Source organism: Condylura cristata, unplaced genomic scaffold (genome assembly GCF_000260355.1).
Source record: "Condylura cristata isolate star-nosed mole 26May11 unplaced genomic scaffold, ConCri1.0 scaffold00023, whole genome shotgun sequence".
NCBI classification, from domain to species: domain Eukaryota; kingdom Metazoa; phylum Chordata; class Mammalia; order Eulipotyphla; family Talpidae; genus Condylura; species Condylura cristata.
In genome coordinates, this window is record NW_004567124.1 from 34,778,342 (window position 1) to 34,799,037 (window position 20,696).

The 20,696-nt window shown below is 36.1% G+C and overlaps 1 protein-coding gene and 1 pseudogene across 3 annotated transcripts in view; one reads left to right on the top strand and one right to left on the bottom strand.

The window, feature by feature from the left end:
- The window catches only part of PEAK1 (pseudopodium-enriched atypical kinase 1), a 217,995-nt gene that overhangs the window by 85,947 nt on the left and 111,352 nt on the right, over nucleotides 1-20,696 (top strand). For all 3 annotated transcript variants that reach the window (XM_012728616.1, XM_012728617.1, XM_004688002.2), the window contains one exon: nucleotides 11,727-11,873. The gene's annotated coding sequence lies outside the window, so the exon portion shown is untranslated. The remainder of the gene's footprint in view (nucleotides 1-11,726; nucleotides 11,874-20,696) is intronic.
- Nucleotides 1,170-7,190, bottom strand: LOC101618292 (annotated as a pseudogene).

The following is a 20,696-nucleotide window of genomic DNA, read 5'->3' on the forward strand; positions in this document are numbered from 1 at the left end:
TTTTCTCAGTATCTGCATTTGTAGGCATTTTTTAATGCCTGATATTGGTTATTTGTATTTTCTTTCTATTTTGTGTATCTTAGTTTATATATTTTGTTAATGGTTTCAAAGAATCAGCTTTAGGCTTTATTATTTGTGTTCAGTTATCTCCACCCTTAGCTTTATTATTTTCTTTTGCATGCTTTTAATTTATTTTGGTACCATTCAAGCATTTTATGGTGGCACCTTAGATGACTAGATTATGAGTTAAAGCTTTCCTTTTGTAATATTGACATTTAGTATGCTAAAATGCCTTGTAAGCATTGCTTTAATTGATCTCCCCAATCTTTGAAACTTTTATATTATTTTTGTTCAGTTAAAAATATTTTCTAATTTCCCTTGACACTTCCACTGTGAATCATGGATGACTTGTTTAAACAAATCCAGGTGTCTGGAGATTTTCTTACCTTACTGTTATTAGTTTGTATTTAATTTTTACAGTTAAGGAACATTCTTTATGATTCATGTTCTTCAGATTTCTTCTTTGTTCAAATATGTTATAATTAAAACTTCATAGAGGGGCCTCCCTGATGGCCAAGGGGGTAAGTCTCAACACTATGGCCTGAGTTATGTCCCCATACAGGGAGCTGACCTGCAGATGGCACAGCAGACCTCTCCTGTCTCTCCCACTTCTCCCCTCAAAACTGCATTTCAGTAAATCCACCTGTCCTGCTCCCCACACTGTCTCTGGTGAATCATCTTATACCTCTACCCCTGTACCTATGGCCTACACCCCTGTCCTTTTATGCTAAAGGTAAAAATTAAAAAAAAAAAAAAAACAAAAAACACCCACAACCTTTTTAGGTCACAATCATGAAGTGGAGTCACTCCACTCTCTTTAAAAACACTACTCTAAAATGCCTGGGGTTTGCTTTAAAACAATCTAGAGTGAAGTAGGGTATATGTGTGGTGATATTGATGGGGATATATAGAAAAGAAGACAGCTCATATTGGTAAAATTGTTGAAGTGGATAATGAATATATGAAGATATATAGGTTCACAGTATCATTCTATTTTTATGTACAACTGATACTTTTTATTTTTTTATAACTTAAATGAGAAAATAGTACCTTGCCATTCCCCCTTCCCTCCCCACCCAAAGAAGCAGTCCTACAAATTGGTATGAAAGTCACCATAGAATTTTAAAGCAATGTGTATCCATTGCTGCACAGAAAGGTGACCTGGCTGGGACATCCTTGTGGGCATTGGCACCATGCTGGGTCATCTCCTCTTCCAGCAAGGGGTAGGGCTCATTGCACACCTTGAACACATTTTCACTGTTAATAAAACTGAACTCCAGATAAAATAGACTGCACATTGTTCAAAGCCTGCCCTATATTACCTTGGGCAGTGAAATTACGGTCTGAAGGCCATTTTCATCTGTGTACTGTACTTCTCAGTGATATTCAAGGGCCTCGCAAGGCTCCAGATGTTGGTCAGCTTTATGTAGCAGAGGACAGCACACTGGGACTGAATGGGCTTTATGGCGTTATCTGAAACATCATAAGCAAGAGCAAAGCGAGGTGTTTTGGAATAGATTTCTATGGTTTTCCTCAGTGCTTGTAGAGTTCCATCAGTCATACATTTTCTTCATCCAGGATAATGATCTTGTGTTCCCCTTCAGGTAACTTTCTGTTGTGCAAAACATTGTGATCATTGAATTCCAAGACTGTCCTTTAGTCCTGGGCCCAGTAAGATTCCTACCAAACACAGGATGCTACTTGTTTCCAGTTCCTAGGAGGGGAAACATTGGGCACATTTCCTTTTCTGGCAAAATTCTCCAACTAACAGTATCTTCATTCCCCATAATTTTATTCAACTTTACTGACCTTTATTTTTAGATCCATGGCAGCTGATAGAGTCCAGTGCTGCACTGCTGGGGACCTTGCATGGAGCTAGGCGAGGTTCAGAGCCCCATTCTCATCAGCGTCGCCACTGCTCTCCGGCACCTCCATTCTCCCATTACCTCTTCCTTAAGCCCTGTTCTTCCTTAAGATTTCTTTATTGACCTTTGTTATGGTGTGTCTTAGTGAATGTTTCTGGTAATCTGCAGAAAAAGTTATATTCTGCAGTTGTTCTATAGAACATTCTGTAAATGTCAGTTTATTTCAGCTAATTGGTAATGTTTAGCTCTCTGATTTTTTAAATGTACTTTTTTTTTGCTGAGAGTAATTTTAATGTTTTCAACCATAATTGTGGGTATCTAGTTCTAGTTTCAGATCTTTACAGTGCTGTATAGATCTGTACAGAACAGTCATTTTGTATTTTGAATCATATGCACATTTAGTTTTCTCTGAAGCCTACTTTGAAAGTTTAACCACTCTAGTTTTATTTTGATGTTCTCACATTATTTCTCTCCTTTTAACCTACCTATATCATATTTGAAGTGAGTTTTTAATAGATACCAATTAATAGAGTCCATGATTTTTAAAACCAATCTGTTGAATGAATTTTGAATGTTGAATGTTTTTATCATTTGTACTTAATGCAGTTGGTATGTTTGGTTTTAGGTCCAACATTTGTTTTCTGTTTATTTCCTCTTATTTTTCATTCTGTTCCTCTTTCCTGACTTATTTGAACAATTTTTGATGTCCCATTTGTCTGTTGGTTTAGTATGTCTTTGTAAAAAAAAAAAAAGATGCTCTAGGGATTACAATGTATATTAATTAAACTTTCGCAGTCTACATAGAATATTTTACCACTTCAGGTGAAATGTAGAAGCCACATCACCACATATGTAGCTTTATATTTGTGCCCTTTGGATGTAGGTACCTTATGATATTATCTACATGTACAGAAAATATTCCATCAAGCAATATTAATTTTTTTAGCTATCAGCCATTTTAGAGGATAGTCTGTTATATTTATCCAAATGTTTACCACTTATCTTTCTCTTTTTTTAATTTTTATTTTTCTCAATCTTTCATTTTAGCTTCTGTTAACATTTATTTTTGCCAGCTGTTCCTTTGTAGCGTATCTGCTGGCAACTATGTGCTCCTTATTCACCTTCATTTAATGTGTCTTTTTTGACCTTCATCCTGAAGAACATTTTTGTTGTACTTAGAATTCTTGTTTGACAGTTCTTTTCTATCAAGATTTTAAAAATATTGTGCCACTTCTTATTGTCTTCCACTGTTTCTGATGAAAATTCATTATTATTCAAACAGATTTCCTAACATTGTTGCTTATCTTTACCTGGTTTCAAGATAGGTTTGTATCATTAATTTGATTTTGAGGTCTATGTTTTTCATTGAACTTATCCTTTGTTGAGATTTGTGAGCTTTTTTAACCTCTAGCTAAATGTCTTTTGCCAAAACCTGAAAAGTTTGGGACTGTGATTTCTTCCAGTGTTTTGGTTTTTTTTTGGGGGGGGGGGCACTGTAGCACTGTATTCTTTTTCCTTTCTTTCTGGAACTCTATCTAGTCACATTGATGATAGAGCTCTGGTTATTTTCCCACAAGTCCCTCAGGCTCTCTTTTTTTGTTATTTGTGTTAAGTTTATTTCTCCCTATTTAGATTTGGCAATTTCTGTTGAACTATTCTCAAGTTCTTTCATTTGTCTGCTGTTGAGCTCTCTTAGTGAGTCTTTTGTTTAAAATCTTGTAGTTTTCAATACCAAGATTTTCAATTGGTTGTTGTCTGTGTATCTCCTACTTAATTGCTTGTGTTTTCTAGCTTTTCATTTGATTCATGAGTTTCACCCTTACATGTTTAGGTATTTTTTGAATAGACAGTTACTGTCTTTGTCAGATAATTATACCATCTATGTATGTCATTGTTAGTTTCTTTTCTCAGAGGGTTCTTTATTGTCTGGCCAATCTGAGTGTCCTGTTTGTTTTGAATATTTGATATTTATTTCCTCCTGTTTCATTTCTACAACATGCCCTTGCCTGCAAATTCTTTTGCCTGACACAAGACATGATACTTACTTCCCCCTTGCCTTCCTCCCACTCTGGACATTTAGATTTCAATTTTCTCTGACCTGATAATTTATTTCATTCTCTAAAAAATTTATTTAGTACTCAGAAGTGGAGTTACATTTCTTAGCACTGAGGACCCCTTAATGAATATCACACACAAAAATATTTAGTAGGCATGTTACAGGGCAACCCAGAGTGGATTGGGTTGCCTGTCAGTGAGTCCTCATCCATATGCTTAAGATTCAGCTATATTGCGGACATATACAAAAAGGTCAATAATGGGTTTATTTATAAGGGGAAAAGAAAAGGAACAACCCAGGGGAAGAGGCAGGTACAAGTTTGCAAGTACGTACTACCAGTTCCACTGACTTGGAACCCTAATAGCACACTGCAAGCTGATCAAGAGCCAAGCAACCAGCCACCAGCCACAAGGCCAAGGGAGAGAGAGAGCCTCCACCTTTTATAGCCCAAAAGTCTCAAAATGGCTGCTTAGTTTCACCCATGGGTCCTAGCAGTCCTCCCTTTGGTGTTGCTGGGAGTTGTAGTTTCAGTGTCTGGAGTAGGGGGTGGAGTTCACAAAACCTGTATTTGTAGAGTTTGTTCAGGATATCCTTTCCCCCTAACAGGAGGAAGTATATATCAACAATAAAGTTAAAAAGTAAGTTGCATTACACATTAGTATGTAATAAATCTTCTATGGATAAAAGTATTGAATGTAATATAGTGGGATATAATATAGTGGCAGTAGTAGACAGAATAGGAGTGAAATTTTTAATAGGTTGCTAAGGATAGAGCTCAATGAAGGGAGACATTTGAGCAAAGATGTAAAGCTATTCTACTTTCTAGCTTCTAAAATTTCATTGAAATATCTCATCTGATATTGTCTCTTGTTCTTTACTTTTTTTAGTTTTAATAACATTGGGAATTTTGAACCAAGAAAAAAATGAGTATATCCAATCAAAAAGTTTTTAAGAACATTTCTACAAAAACAAAACAAAAGATGGTTTTTATAATCACTGGTTCTTTACCCATCAAGGTATTTCTTCTTATATTTTCCACAGTGAAATAAAAGGAAATTTTGTATAATTTAGCTATAATCACTGCTTGTAATTTCTGAAACTTTTCTTATTATGTATGTCCTCTTTGGCCAAGACCCAGGATAGTTTCAATAACTTTGCTAATAGAGGGCTCCAGTGTTTTTCCTTATTTATTTACTTTCATTGAGGTAAAATTAACATGACATAAAACTAACCATTTTAAGGTAACAATGCTGTGGCATAATTTCATTCACAATGCTGTACAACCACTGCCTCTACCATGTTCCAAACTCATTTCATTAATCTAAAGGGAAGCCCTATATCTATTAGGCAGTCATTGCTCCCCCTCATAATTCCCCTCAACCCATCAGCTACAATTCTGCTTTCTATTGTAGAAATATGGTTTTACCTATACTCAATATTTCATAAACCAAATGAAATCATACAGTGTGTAACTTTTTGAGCCTGCCTTTTTATTTATTTTTTTATGTAGCATAATGTTTTTGAGTTTTACCCATCTTACGTCTATACTATTTCACTTTTATTGCTGAATAACATCCTATCATATTTATGTACCACATTCTGTTTATTCATTCCTCTGTCAATGGACATAGCTTACTTCCACCTTTTGGTTATTGAGAATAACATTACTGTGACCGAGTATCTGTTCAAGTCCCTCTTTTAGGTTGTTTGGATTATTTCTAGCTGTAGAATTCTGGGATGTAGGATAATCTTTAACGTTTTGAAAAACCGGATAATCTTTGTTTTACATTTTGAAGAACGACACGATTTTCCACAGTGATTGCACCATTTCTAAACTCCTACCAGTGATGTATCTAACTCACATCCTTACTATTTTTCCTTTTTGTGATTATGGCCATCCTAGTGGATTGAAGTGGTATCTTGTGGTTGTGATTTTCATTTTCCTCATGACTGAAGATGTTGAGTACTTTTTGTTTGTTGATCATTTTGTGTCTTACCTGAAGAAATATTTTCAAACCCATTGCTCATTTTTTTTAAGTGAACTGTCCTTTTTGAATTATCAGAGTTCTTGGATCTAAGTCTTTTTATTAGATATCAATACAAATACTTTCTCTCATTCTGTACATTGTCTTTTCACTTTCTTGATTTGACTTTTGAGACACAAAAATTTATAATGCCTGTTTTGTTGTTTGTGCTTTTGGTGTCTTATGTAAGCATCCATTGCCAAATCCAAGCTAGTGAAACGTCTAGTATTTTTCACTTAAGTTTTATAGTTTTGGAGCTTACATTTCAGATGTCAAGATTAGTTGTTCAAGAACTGTTTGTTGAAAAGAGTATTCTTCCCTCGTAGCAATGATCTTGGAGCCCTGGTCAAAAGTTAGTTGACCATAGATTTATGGGTTTACTTCTGAACTCCCAATTCTGTTCCATATATTTGCCCTCATTCTAGTACCATGTTGTTTTTGCTCCTGTAGCTTTGCAATAAGTTTGAATTTGGGTAGTGAGAGTCTTCCAGTTTTTTAAATTCTTTTCAGAATTATCTTGGATATTCAGGATCCTATGAGTTGGCAGTCAGCTTGCCAACTTCAATATAAAAGACATTTCTGATTTTGGTAAGGGTAGACCAACGGAACATTGTGCCATCTGAATATTTATCCTTCCAAAATGTGGAAGGATTTATTCCCATTTACTTATAGGTTTCTGGTAACTTTTCTCATTAATGTTTTGTAGTTTTTAGTATACACAATTTTCTACTTTCTTGGTTGAAATTATTCTGAAGTATTTCTTTTTGATGCTACTGTATGGAATTATTTTCTTAATCTCATTTTCAGATTGTTCCTTTGTCAGTGTATAGAAATGAGGCCTTATATTCTGCAACTTTGCCAAATTCATTCAATTCAAACTTTGTTTTAAAGTGTGTGTTAACTTTTTTTGATTTATAGGATCATATAATTTGTGAGTAAAGAAAATTTTACTTCTTCCTTTTCAGTTTGGATGCCTTTTTTTTTTTTTTCTTGTGTAAATGTTCTGATTAGAACTTGGAGTATAGTGTTGAATGGAAAAAATGGAATGCCTTGTCCTCTCTTGATTTTAGAGGGAAATCTCTCAGTCTTAACACCATTGAGTATCATGTTACCTATGGCTTTTGCATGAATGACCTTTATCATGATTTTCACTTCCACCTTTAAAATATGAGAGTTACTGCACATCCTAGCTAGCATTTGGTGTAGTTACACTATGTCATTTAGCAAATTTAGTCAGTCTATAGTGGTATTTTATTACAACTTTAATTTTCCTTTCACTGATGACTATTGGTGTTGAACACTTTTCCATATGCTTATTGGTCATAGACTCTGTTCTTTTACATTGAAAATCAATGTCAGTAATTTGCCTTGCATAAATATATATTCTGTACAACAGGAGTCAGGTCCTTTTAATGTTTAAAAATCTAAATTAAAGTTTTTATTATTAATGTGTTTTAGAACTGCTGTGAACCTACAGTAAAGGTTTGAAAAATTGTCTTATTATGCAATGTATATGAACATTAATAATTTATATACATTTAAGCATTTTAAAGAACTAGGGAAAAATTCTTCTCTATTAGTGATAGATAGGTAACTATGGCTCCATTTGGACATGGTTTTAAACTTTTCAAAGAATCCAATAAATAGTGCTTATCAAAAGAAGTTATTGTTTTGTCAAATGACATTCTTATGCTTCTGAATGATACAAATGGTAAAGGTATGCATATTTACTTGTCAGCAAATGGGCATCACTGTGTTTGGCTAATGAGCTAATAAACATCCTTGAAAATAGATGTCTACAGCTGGCTGTAATTAGGTTTGGATTGTTTCATGCATCAGAGACCCTAAAGTGCTTATATTCCCAAGTCCCCCAGCATTCTAGTTATTCTGCTCATTTCCTGCAACTTTAAAGTGTTCATCTATTTCTCACAAAATATTTGAATGAGTACAGAAACATGTAACTAGGTGGCCATTGTTACTAGCTGTTTTTATTCTCAGATATTGAAAGATATGATTAAAGAATGGCTCAGAAATCTTGTAGTAACAGTTGTCTTGAAAAGAAATTAAAATTTGACTGGAACACTGTAAATCTCACAGTCTTTCTAGTTTAAAATACCTGACTATGATTGTTAACTCTTTTTTTTTTTTTAAAGATTTATTTATTTATGGATACAGAACTGGGTACAGGCCAGAGTTGCAGGGAAGGTGAGAGGATTCACCACACACAGAGCGGGGAGCAGAACAGGCAGATAGATGAAGTACACTGCTGAGAGGAGCAGCGGGCCGGTTAGGAGAGGTCTGCCGCGCCCTGTGGATCACCTCCAGGGCAGTCCAGGATCGAACTTATGCGGAAGTGGCTTTAGCTTCTTAGTGCAGTGATTTAACCCGCTCCGCCACCAGGGAGGGCCTGATTGTTAACTCTTATTAACAGTTACATGACATTTGGAAATAAGTATTAGTCATCTTAATATTTTGGCATATGAAGGGATGTCCTGTTTGTTTGTTTTTAATGGGGTTCTTTGGCTTCTTTGACAGAAGTAAACATTCAGTGAGCATTTGTTATTGTGATTTAAATTCCAAATTGTCTTGTGCTGTGGTTTTGTACTGTTTTCAACCCAGTCCAGTTAAGATGGAATTTCTGGTATTTAAGCAGTGCCACAGGCTATAGTATGTATCTAGGTTTAGAAACCTAGTATGTATCTAAGTTTAGAATAACACTCTGTGTTTCCTATTATGAGACCACACTTTAATAGAAAGTATAATAAAAGAACATGTATTTTCCATTAAAAAATGTGTATAATACTGCCCATTTATCTCTGCCAAAAGATAACCATTTGAGACTTCCAGCACATGATGGTACACTGAGAACATGCTGCAGCTTTTCTTTGCTACTTCACATCCTAAAAATAGACCTTCCTTCTCCTCCAAAATTTATATGTAGTGTCCATCAAACACAACTGTGAGGGCCCTCCCTGGTGGCATAGCCGGTTAAAGCACGGCACTGAGAAGCTAAAGCCACTTCCGCATGAGCTCTATCCCCGCCTGCCCCAGAGTTGACCACATGGCGCAGGTGACCTCTCCGGACCCGCCCGCCGCTCCCCTCAACAGTGTACTTCGACGATCTGCCTGTTCTGCTCCCCATTCTGTCTCCGGTGAATCTTCTCACCGCCCCTGCACCTCTGGCCTGTTCCCCAGTTCTGTATGAACAAATAAATAAATCTTTAAATAAAAAAAAAAAACCAACTGTGAAGGAAAACAAAAAGCAAAATTGACCAAAAGCCATGATGAATATCTGAAAAATGGGATTGGAATGCGTATGAGAACCATAATCTAAAACAGGTGCAAGAGTGGAATACTGTAAAATTGACTTGAGGGGTGCTTTATATGTAGTAAAATATGTGTACTTAACTCTCCTTATATTCTTTCTCCCTTGGTATGTGTGATTCAAAACCAATCAGTGGGGTGCTTTAAATGCCACAGTACTTTAATATTGTCACTATCCAGAATACATAGGAAGCCTCCCAAGATTTACCAGTGGCAAATCTTGCCATACCCCTAAAATCAATCATATACATCAGTCAAAAACTACCAATGTATCTCTAAAGTCTAAACAAAAAGGAATCTATCTGCTAAGAAAATCACAAAATATTTTTTAACTGATATTATTATGGAGGGTACCAAACTTTACCAGTGAAATAATAACCAAGGAATCAAGAGTTAATACAGAAAGCAAAACAACTTGAGAATAAATATACCTAGTATCTTCAGAGAAAAGCTGTAAACATTTATTTAAAAAAATTTTTTTTAAAGATTTATTTATTTATGCACACAGAACTGGGGCCAGAGATGTAGGGGCAGTGAGAGGCTTCACGGGAGAGAGAGTAGGGAGCGGAACAGGCCGACTGATGCAGTAAACTGCTGAGGGGAGCAACGGGCAGGCCAGGAGAGGTCTGCCACGCCATGTGGGTCACCTCCAGGTCTGGGGATTGAACTCATGCTGAAGTAGCTTTAGCTTCTCAGTGCTGTGCTTTATTTAACTCACTGTGCCACAGGGCGGGCCTATTTTTAAAAAATTTTAAAAAGCTTGTCGATGTTGAGGACAGTATAAAAGGAAGGGCCAAGCTTTGGGAAGGAATAAAGGTAAATTGAGAAAAGTGGAAAGTAAATATAGCAATTCCAAAATCTTTTATCAGTTCCAGAAAAAAAATAGAACAAAACTTGGGGAGAGAAGTAGACAGTTTCCTAGAATTAAGGAAAAACTTAAGTCTTCAATATTAAAGAACCAGATTTTAAATATAGGTTATAATATTTTATATTATTTGCTAACTTGCTTGAAGTTAGTTTCTTGACAGTATTGTATTAATCTTTGTATATGTGATAGGTGTATACCTATCACTCTGGGATATCATTCTCACAAAATAATATTTATGGTTTTAAAGATCAGAAACATCTAAAAAGGGCCTACTCAGTGGCACAAGGGTTAATGTCTTAGCACTCTCAAGCTATTGTCAACCTTCATGGCATAAGTTCAATCCCCAGCCCCGAGCTGACCCACATGGCGCAACAGAACTCTCATGTCTCACCCACTGCTCCCCTCTGCAGTGTATTTAAGTCAGACCACCTATTCTGCTCCCCACTCTACTGTCTGTTGTGAATTCTCTCACCTCCAGTACCCCTAGCTTACACCCTTGTTCTTGTATGAATAAATAAAAATAAAGCTTTTTCAATATACCGTATGGCCAAAGTGGTCAGGAGGTTTTGAGAAGTGATCATTGTTGAGGTACTAAAGAATATGAGACTAGCACTGAGCCCAAAGTAGGTGTTATATGAATGTTAAATTCCATTTTTAAATTGCAGTATTCTTAAAAGGCATAAATATCAGGAATAAATAGGATCATCTTTGATTTTTCCTTGATTACAATAATTGTACCTTCTTTCATATTATAACTGATAGAGCCTTTTTACCAAGTAAATATACTGGAAATAAAATCAAATCTAGTTGATAAAAACTTCCTGCATGTACTTAAAGTAACATTGATGATTATTAGTCATATTGTGAAAGATAATAAATTCCAGTGAAGTGATTTGCTTCAAATTCCTATTATATGCTTTTGGGGTCCTGTAAATTATTTTTATTCTTAGAGACTTGGCAGTTGATCTCTGTTGAGGAGGCCACAGTCTAGCAGTGGTTTCCTAATGAACTACCTGATTCAGAAACAGGAAGTAGGTTCTGAAGAGCTGCTGGAATGAGAATCACTGGAATAGCCTGGTAATGAATGTACTAGCCTTCTATGGCCAGTACATCCTGAATCATAGAAAAGCCACATGTACAAAGTACTCTGTGACAAGAGCAGATCTCTTGGATTATAGCAGATCAATTGAAGGGCCTAAAACCATCTTATCCGTTAGTGCCCAGCAGCCTCAGTACATTTTAGGAACTCACAAAAATATTTTAATGTCTTTTAAAATCAGAAGAAAAATGAACTTTTAAAATGTTTTAACATGTGATTATTAATATTTGTATTCATAACCAAGCAGTCATAATATGTCATTTTAAAAATTTTATGGAGTCAGGACCACAAAGACAGAAATGTCCAGGGCCTGTGAAGTAATAGCACTGCATCAGACTTCTCAAGGTTGATGCTAGACTGTGATAGAGAATCACAGGTTCAGGCAGACATGTGGTATTTATTCCATTTCTTCTTCCTCTCTGCATCTTAGTGTCTCACCTGTGTATTGAAGAGTTTAGACCAGGCAACCTATGAGGGCCTCGCAAGTCAAGCTTTCTTAAATAAAGTCCTGTGTCGGAGACTGGACAAGGTCCAAGCCAAAGCAAGATCATCTAACATGACCTTATTGTGAATTCAGGTATTGTGCTAACCCTTACCCAACAAGCCTGGTATCCACCTTGTATTTTTTTTTAGTCCAGTTAGAAGTACAAATTGGAAAATGATATAGAGCGTGAGGTGTGTGGGATTGTAATGCAGCTGGTAAAAGATTAAAAGTAAAATGCCTTCTGTGTTGGAAGTACTCAGTAAATATTTAATGAATGGATAAAATAATGATGTGTGTATACTGTTTATTTTCTTAAGACATATGTATATCAGAAAAATATTAACCTGTGGGATTTTTTTGGTTTCTTATTGTTTGCAAATAATAGCAAAAAAAAAAAAAACATTTTGGAGATGGTTATATCAAAAGTATTTAAATCTCACTGTTATAAATTATCAGATTAAGTTTAGAGCTCTTTTAAACTACTGCTTTCTGTTTATTTATAAATTTTTATTCTGATCAGTCTAATCCAAAATATGAGCCGCTTTAATTGAGCCATATTTATATGTGATTTCTTGCTTTTTTATTTTGCTCATTTTTTAAGATTGCCATTGGGAAATGGGCATTCAGTGTTCGATGTTCCTCTTATGAGCAGAGGACCTATCTGTCACTTAAACTACTCCAACCTTCTTGTCTGCTCAGGAATCACTCAAAAATAGGGTGATTTAATGAATATTATCATAATGGTATTATCATAAACTTGGGGCATAAATTGTTAGTTGTAATGGTATTATCATAAACTTGGGGCATAAATTGTTAGTTGTAACACCAGGGGACAGTGGGTTTATCCATGAAAGAATAGAAACTATGGGTACCCAATTCTTTGAAGTGGAAACTCCATCAACACAAATGTCATGTGCTTATTTGACTAATTTGGATTGTAAATAATAATGCTTCAGATTTCTTTTGAAACATTTCAGGTCATTTTAGCTGACAATGTATGGTAAAAAAACCACAAGATAGAAGAGGATACTATATAGTTACTTCTTATGATCATTATCCATTTATCCTTTTATTTTCAATTGCTGGGAACTTGGTAGAATTAAATATATATATATATTGATTTCCTTTTTTCCCCTCTTAATTGGAATTACTCAAATACTCATCTGAGCATGAATATTTAATTTACATGAACTCTGCCTAGCATTTAATAAAGCTATGGTTAGCTGCCTTTTCTTAGGAAATGTACATTTATAGTGCCTTCCCAATGGAGTACTTGCCATTTTTTTAATTTTGTATGTTTCACCATTTATGGAAACCAGGTTGTGTATAAAATGTTGATTCAATTTTTTGCATTGTAAATGCTGGATAGTTCATAACATCATGCTTGACAATACCATTTTTGCTTTTATTTCTAGAATACCTTTAACATGGCAGGCGTGTTTTTCCATTATGTCCAGATAGGTGATGGTTTTTGTTTGTAAGCCTCTGCTTAGATAACAGCATTGCAAATTCCTATACCAGAACAGACTATAGAAAAGTTTAATCCCAACTATTATTAGATAAGGGAACATAGAAACTGCAGCAGATAAGAATGTGACTTAACAAAAATGATTTTAACCATATTAAGGATCTTCTAATCACCACTTAGAGAACTTTGATTCTAAGCAGTTGAAATATTGCAAATGACCATTCTAGTGTAATACTAGTCATATTAACTAGACATATGGTCTACTGTATATGAACCTAAAAAATGAATTAGATTCCAAGAATAATGTAGTTGGGGATATATCCAAGCACCCATAAATGCAATTGCAAGGTAACATTCACACACCAAACTTTTAAGAGGGACTATGCAGTATAATTCCTTAGGGGCATATACTCTGGAACCCAATTTCCTGGGCTAAAATTTTACCTCCTGTACTAAGTGATCCTGGCAGTTTGCCTCAAAAGGCTTCAGTTTTCTCATTTGTACAGTAAAGATAATAATAGATTTGAAATGTGGAGGGTTTTGAAATGCCAGCTAAGAACTTTGGCTGTGACATGCTGAGAAATAGGGAGTCACTGATTTCTTGAACAGGCAAGTTTCTTGATGAGACTGAGAAGCAATATTATGATGACTGGATATAGATGGAGTGGGAGCTTCTTGTGGCAGAGGTATCAGTCAAGTAAGTGACTGTGAGCACAATCAAAGTGTGAAATATGCAGCATGGATGTGGGCATAAAATAAATGGGCATGGCTGAAATCACCATGGAGGGAAAAAAAAGTCATTCAGATTCCACTATAGACTAGATGTCTTTTAGCGCCACTTTTTCCAATTACAAGATTCAGACAAATCATGGAAAATGCTGATGTGGGACTCTCCTGTAGGTGTTGTCAGAAATTATAACTCTGGGGACTCCAGCTGGTAATGTGTGCATTCCCTTACAGCTTCCTTTGTCCCTTCAACACTAGAGTAGCAGGGGATACTGGCTTCCCCCTGTAGGAAGTAGCTCTGTAGGAGCTGCTCATGAACTGAATCTTTTGTTTAGAACTAATTGACCTTTCTTCAACAGCGTGTTCTTTAGAGCTTATTCAAATAAGGCAGATTTTAACCATATGATAAGTCTGAGACAACTCGGTCCTCTTTTTCAGCAAGGTCAACAATCATGTTGAAGGAGAAAGTAGGAACCTTAGACAAAAGAACAGTGTGTTAGTGAAAACTAGAAAAGGAAATTTTATTGCAGTTTGAACACTGAATTGTATCAATACATTTTCCTATCTTGTAGTATTAGCTGAGCCACAACAACCCTTTTCAGTCCATTTTATTGTAGGATGTAGGAATATTAGATTTATGATATTAAAGAGAAGAAGAGTCTGGAATTAGAAGTCAGACAGTTTTTCAGTATCTAGATATGATTTTTTTTTTTTTTTACTTTGGCTAAAGAGATTCTTGAAGTTAATGTAGAAAAAATGGCTACCTTGTATTTATACTTTCTGAAGATACTGAGATTTTTTTTATTATTGTACAATAAGGAATTAACCCTGACAAAAAGTAAAAAATAAGGACTAAAACTGGTTTTAAGAGAAAATTCCTTGAAATATATCCAAAGGAGTAGATATTGACACACAGGCAATCTTCATTGTTGTTCCACATGAGTGCTTTTATAAACCTAGCGAGCATCAGTAAGTGTTTGAAACCCTTTTAGATGAAGCTATTGTTTTCCCTTTAAAATTGGCTCATTTTGTCATTTGGTTAGATATTTCCAGCAAGTTCCCCCTGTCCTCTCCCCTCCCCCCATTATGTTTATTGAGGTAGATTTACATCTGTACATCTGCTCTGGGGTTTATGGGTTCAAATAGCTATAACAATCCTCAACCTCCTTCCATTGCATCCCTCCCATCCCAACACCTTCTCCCTCTGTTGCTTCAATTTTAGTCAGATGTTAAGAGTTTATTTATTACTGATTTGGTTTTTCTGTTTTCCACATACAACACCATCCACTATATTAACCTAACTTAAAAGTCATAGAATAATATCTATACATGAGAGAAGCATTTGATACTACATTTTATTCCTGCAAGGTCATGACTTGGTGCTGATCATTCTAAGGTAAAACTCTGACTAGGCATGTGCTATATTGCTCTTCTGTTTAGACTGGATGGAAATTAGAATGAGATGGTGTATGGGCCTTGGTGGTTTGGTGGAGGGAGGGAAAAAAAGGAATGAGGGGTGAAGGTAAGAGATGAAATTGGGCTAAGTTCTTACCCCAAGTAGTGTTGAAAAAACCCAGTAATTACCAAAAAATTGCTGCAAAAGTATTCTTAGCAAGTGAAGGAAAAACTTATTCACTATGTCCAAATTTAATCGAGTGATAGACTTTTTTTGAGGCCTTGTTGAAGGTAGAGTCAAAACTTTAAACCAGTTTTGGCCATCGTTTAAGGAGTACTGTCTTAATCATTACTTCTCAAGATTTCGTGAGCATAATAGTCATTTAAAAACAGGTGTAGTAGGTCTGTTGTTAGGCCTGAGATTCTACAGTTCTAGCAAGATCACAGGTCATACTGGCTTGTAAACCACATTTTGAGGAGCAAGAGTCTAAACAGCTGTTTTGGGATTCCAGCAAGATGTGAAAGAGTGAACAGTGAACACACCAGTTTACCTTCTCCACATATTTAGAGCCAAATTATATCTAAACTTGACCAAATGATCATTATAATGCATAAAAAGGAACAGCATGGCAGATGGGTTAAAAAATCTGAAATGTGATCAAGTTTGGAACATAACCAGGTAGCAGAATCCAAGAGAAGGAGGGGCGGCTGCTATACAGAACCTCTGTTGTTGGATGGAAGAGTCAGGCCCACATCTCAGTCTTCAGAACCCAGGAGTCGCTGGGCAGGGTAGGGAGATGCCACACATAGCTGACATGCAGGATTGAGGGTTCTATATCCGGAGAACTATAGTAAGGGAGGCGACACTGCAATAGAGCACCAGAAGAGTAGAGCAGTGCCAGCAGGGGCAGACACTATACTGCTGAATAGTAACTATACCTCCAGAGCCACAGAGTGAAATATGCTGCACCCCTAAATAGGGAATCCGAGGATGGTGGACAGTTTTGGTGTCTGCCAGCCTAGAAACTGTGTGAAGTGGTGATTGTTGACTTGGGCTTATGGCTAGGGACATGAATAGCTGGGAAGGCTAGATTGACTCACCTGTACCTCCTTATAAGTTAGGCTCTTCTCCATAGCTTGCTGCTGTGTCACACAAGACAACTACTTCACCTGTAGCTGGGGCCAGAACCCAGATCACAATTCTATATTGTGCATACTGCCATTAACCAAATTCAGAGCCCTTGGGTCCTAGCAGTAGGAGTATGCAGCTTGGGCAGTGCTCTAGGGCACAAACCCCAGCTACTACATTACCCCTGTCATAGCCTATTTCTGGTACTACAACTTATATGAAAAGATTGAAAGAGGAAAGGCAGTCTTTTGTGGAAGGCACTTGAAATCCTTGAGAAATACACACTTCATCCATCTGCCCACATCACCAAGCAGGAGCTTTCAAGTCATTCTTTTCCTACCAACATCCCCAATGATAAAAAGCTACTGGTCATGAATTCACATACCAAAGTGGAACCAGAACTGAGAGGTTAGTGGGGATACCTTAGTTAATATATATACTTAAGAAGAAATGACTAAAGCCTGCCTCTACAACTTGGACACCTATGAGGCTCAAACACTTGGTTCATGTAAGAAGCAAACACCTGGTACCCTGTTGACCCAGATCCTGTTACCTACGCACCATGAGCACTAGCACTGCTACCACCTTATCAGATACAGAGGTATTAGTATGTGAAGTAGTAGACATCTAAAGATCACAAGTAAACTAACTAGGATTACACCCTGCAACCTATAAACTTAATATAAGGCCAATTCACCAAGACAAGGAAAAGCTCCTTATATCATCCCATCAAAACTGAAAATGAGAAGACAGGAACATAAACATACTGCAAATTATGAGACAAAAATTCAGGGTCATCCAAATCCAGCACAACTGTATCTCTGTAGATTTTAAGGTAAATTGGAACCATATTTGTTAAACTAAGGAAAATAATGGATGAGCAATTTGCTAAAGTAAGGAAAATAATGGATGGGCAATAGTAGCAAAAATATGAGAATGCTTCAAAGGACATTTAGTGGACTTTAAAAGTTACCACAGGAGGCTTCCATAGTATAATAGAAAAACAAAAGTAGCTCACACTCCTAGTTTGAATGTACATGTGGAAAAAATGCAGATGGACTAACATGCAGAAAATAAGTATAAAAAAATGAAAAACTTGTTAAGAACTCTTTTGAATAATTTAGGGAGAAAGGAAACCAAAACACCTGGAGAATGAAGAGTTAGGGACTTACCATATTAGATTATTGATAGAACAATAATCTAATAATTTGTTGGTTGAAACAACACAGGCAAAAGGGGCCATGGCAGGAAATATTTATAGCACTCAAAGAAAAGGGTTTCCAACCTGGAATACTTTACCCCATCAGACTGCCATTTAAGATAAAGGAGAGATAAGGAGCTTTACAGTATATAAAAAAAAAAAGTTATTTCAATGCATCAACTAAGCCAGCCTTGAAAGAAATATTAAATAATTACAAAACAATACATTTCATCTAGAATTATTAGACACCAAAATTATATAACATGGAGGAAGAAGAGGGTAAAGGTGTGGACCATTAGTAAGTAAGGATAAAAATCATAGGATAGGCCCTCCCTGGTGGCGCAGCGGGTTAAAGCACTGCACTAAGAAGCTTAAGCCACTTCCCATGAGTTCAATCCCCGCCTGCCCGGAGGTGACCACATGGTGCAGCAGACCTCTCCTGACCGGCCCACTGCTCCCCTCAGCAGTGTACTTCATAGATCTGCCTGTTCTGCTCCCGGCGCTGTCCAGTGAATACTCTCACCCTCCGCATCTCTGGCCTGTACCCCAGTTCTGTATGAATAAATAAATAAATCTTTAAAAAAAAATCATAGGATAATATCCATAGATACGGAGAAATCATTTGATAAAAGTTATAGTGCCTGCATAAGTTGAAAACTTTTAACAAGGTAGAAACAGAAGGAACCTACCTAAATATAACAAAGACCATATGTCATAAACCCACAGCCATTATTTATTATTTACTATATTTTGTGGTAAAAAACTGAAAACATTACCTTTAAAATCATAAGAAAAGAATGTCCAGTGTTACCACTTCTGTTTAATTTAATATTAGAGGTTTTATCTAGATCAATCAGATAACAACAACAAATGAGATGAATTCATATTGGGAAAAAAGTGAAACTATATTATTTGCAGAAAACATATTTAGAAAACCCTTAAGACTCCACCAAAAACCTGCTACATTTTATGTATAAATAATGAGCAAACAGAAATTTAGAACACCATTTTATTTATAATCACATTAAAAAATTAAATGTGGGCCCTCCCTGGTGGCGCAGCAGGTTAAAGCACAGCACTGAGAAGCCAAAGCCACTTCAGCATGAGTTCGATTCCCGCCTGCCCCAGAGGAGACCACATGGCTTGGCAGACCTCTCCTGACCCGCCCGCTGCTCCTCTCAGCAATGTACTTCCTCGATCTGCCTGTTCTGCTCCCCACTCTGTCTCTGGTGAAGCCTCTCGCCGCCCCTGCACCTCTGGCCTTTACCCCAGTTCTGTATGCACAAATAAATAAATCTTTAAAAAAAAATTAAATGTTTAGGAATTAACTAAGGAAGTGAAGGACTTACACAATGAAAACTACAAGATACTGTAAAGAGATGTAGAATAATACAAAGAGATGGAAATACATTCCAAGTTCATAGATGGGGAAAATAGTCAAAGTGATTATTTTATCATAAGCAGTTTGTAGGTTTAATGCAATCCTTATTTAATTCCAATGAAATTTTTAAAGGAAATGGAACAAAAAAACTAGGATTTATGTGAGCCATGAATACCCTGAATAGCTTAAAAACCTTGAGAAAAAGGAAAAGCGGAGACATCATGTTACCTGATTTTAAATTATATTAAAAAGCAGGGCCCTTCCTGGTGGCGCAGCAGGTTAAAGCACAGCACTAAGAAGCTAAAGGCACTTCAGCATGAGTTCGATCCCTGCCAGCCCCAGAGGTGATCCACATGGTGTGGCAGACCTCTCCAGACCCACCTGCTGCTCCCCTCAGCGGTGTACTTAGTCAGTCTGGCCGTTCTGCTCCCCACTCTTGTCTCTGGTGAATCCTCTCACTGCCTCTGTACCTCTGACCTGTACCCCAGTTCTGTATGAATGAAAAAATAAATCTTTAAAAAAAAAAAGCAGTAGCAATTAATACAATAAAGGATGGGAATAAAAGACACATGGATGCATGAAACATAATCAAAAGCCCAGAAGTAAATTCATACATTTATTAATACTTAATTTATGACAAAGAAACCATAATCATATATTCTGAAAGACTGATGGACGCATGTAAAAGAATTAAGTTGAGTCACTCTTTAATACCGGGCATAAAAAATACAAGATAGATTAAAAACTTAGATAAAATACCCCTAATAGTAAAATACATAAAAGGAATATTAGCAAGTTTCATGATACCAGTGATAGAGATGCCTTTTGGGGACTCAACCCTTATAACAGGGGAAATAACCAAAATAAGCAAAATAAACAATTGGGACTACTTCAAATTAAACACAAAGAAAAGATTAGGAGGCTTTAAAAGATATCCTGAATGGGAAAAGATATTCACACATCATAGAACTTACAGGGGTTAATATCAAACATATACAAAGAACTCCTACAACTTAACAACAATGAAAAAGCAACCTAATTACAAAATGGGCAGGAAATTTGAATAGGCAATGAACCAAAAAGGATATACAAAGACAAACAGATGCATGGTCACTTTTAATAAGGGAAATGAAAATTAATACCAGCAGAAAGACTCTCAACAAATGCTGGAAAGGATATGTAGAAAGAGGAACCCATTCCAACAAATGCTGAAAAGAATGTGTAAAAAATAGATAAAATAAAGAGAAACCCTAATGTAATGTTGGTGGGAATGTGATTTGGTGCAGCCATTTTGGAATATGATCTAGACTTAAAACTAAAATTGGACATACATATGACCCAGTTATCTTATTTTGGGTATCTATTTGAAAAACATGAGACCATCAAATGAAGAAATTACATACTTCATAGTGGTTTCTGTGGCATTATTTACAATAGCTAGGATTTGGAAGCAATATAAGTGCTCTCTGATAGAAGACTAGATAAAGAAGTTACAGTAAATACACATCAGAATAGAATACTATTCAACTAAGGAAAGCTAAAATGTTACCATTTATGTCAGAATGGAAAGAACTAGAGGTGGATTATATGAAGCAAAGTCAGCCAGAAAGACAAAG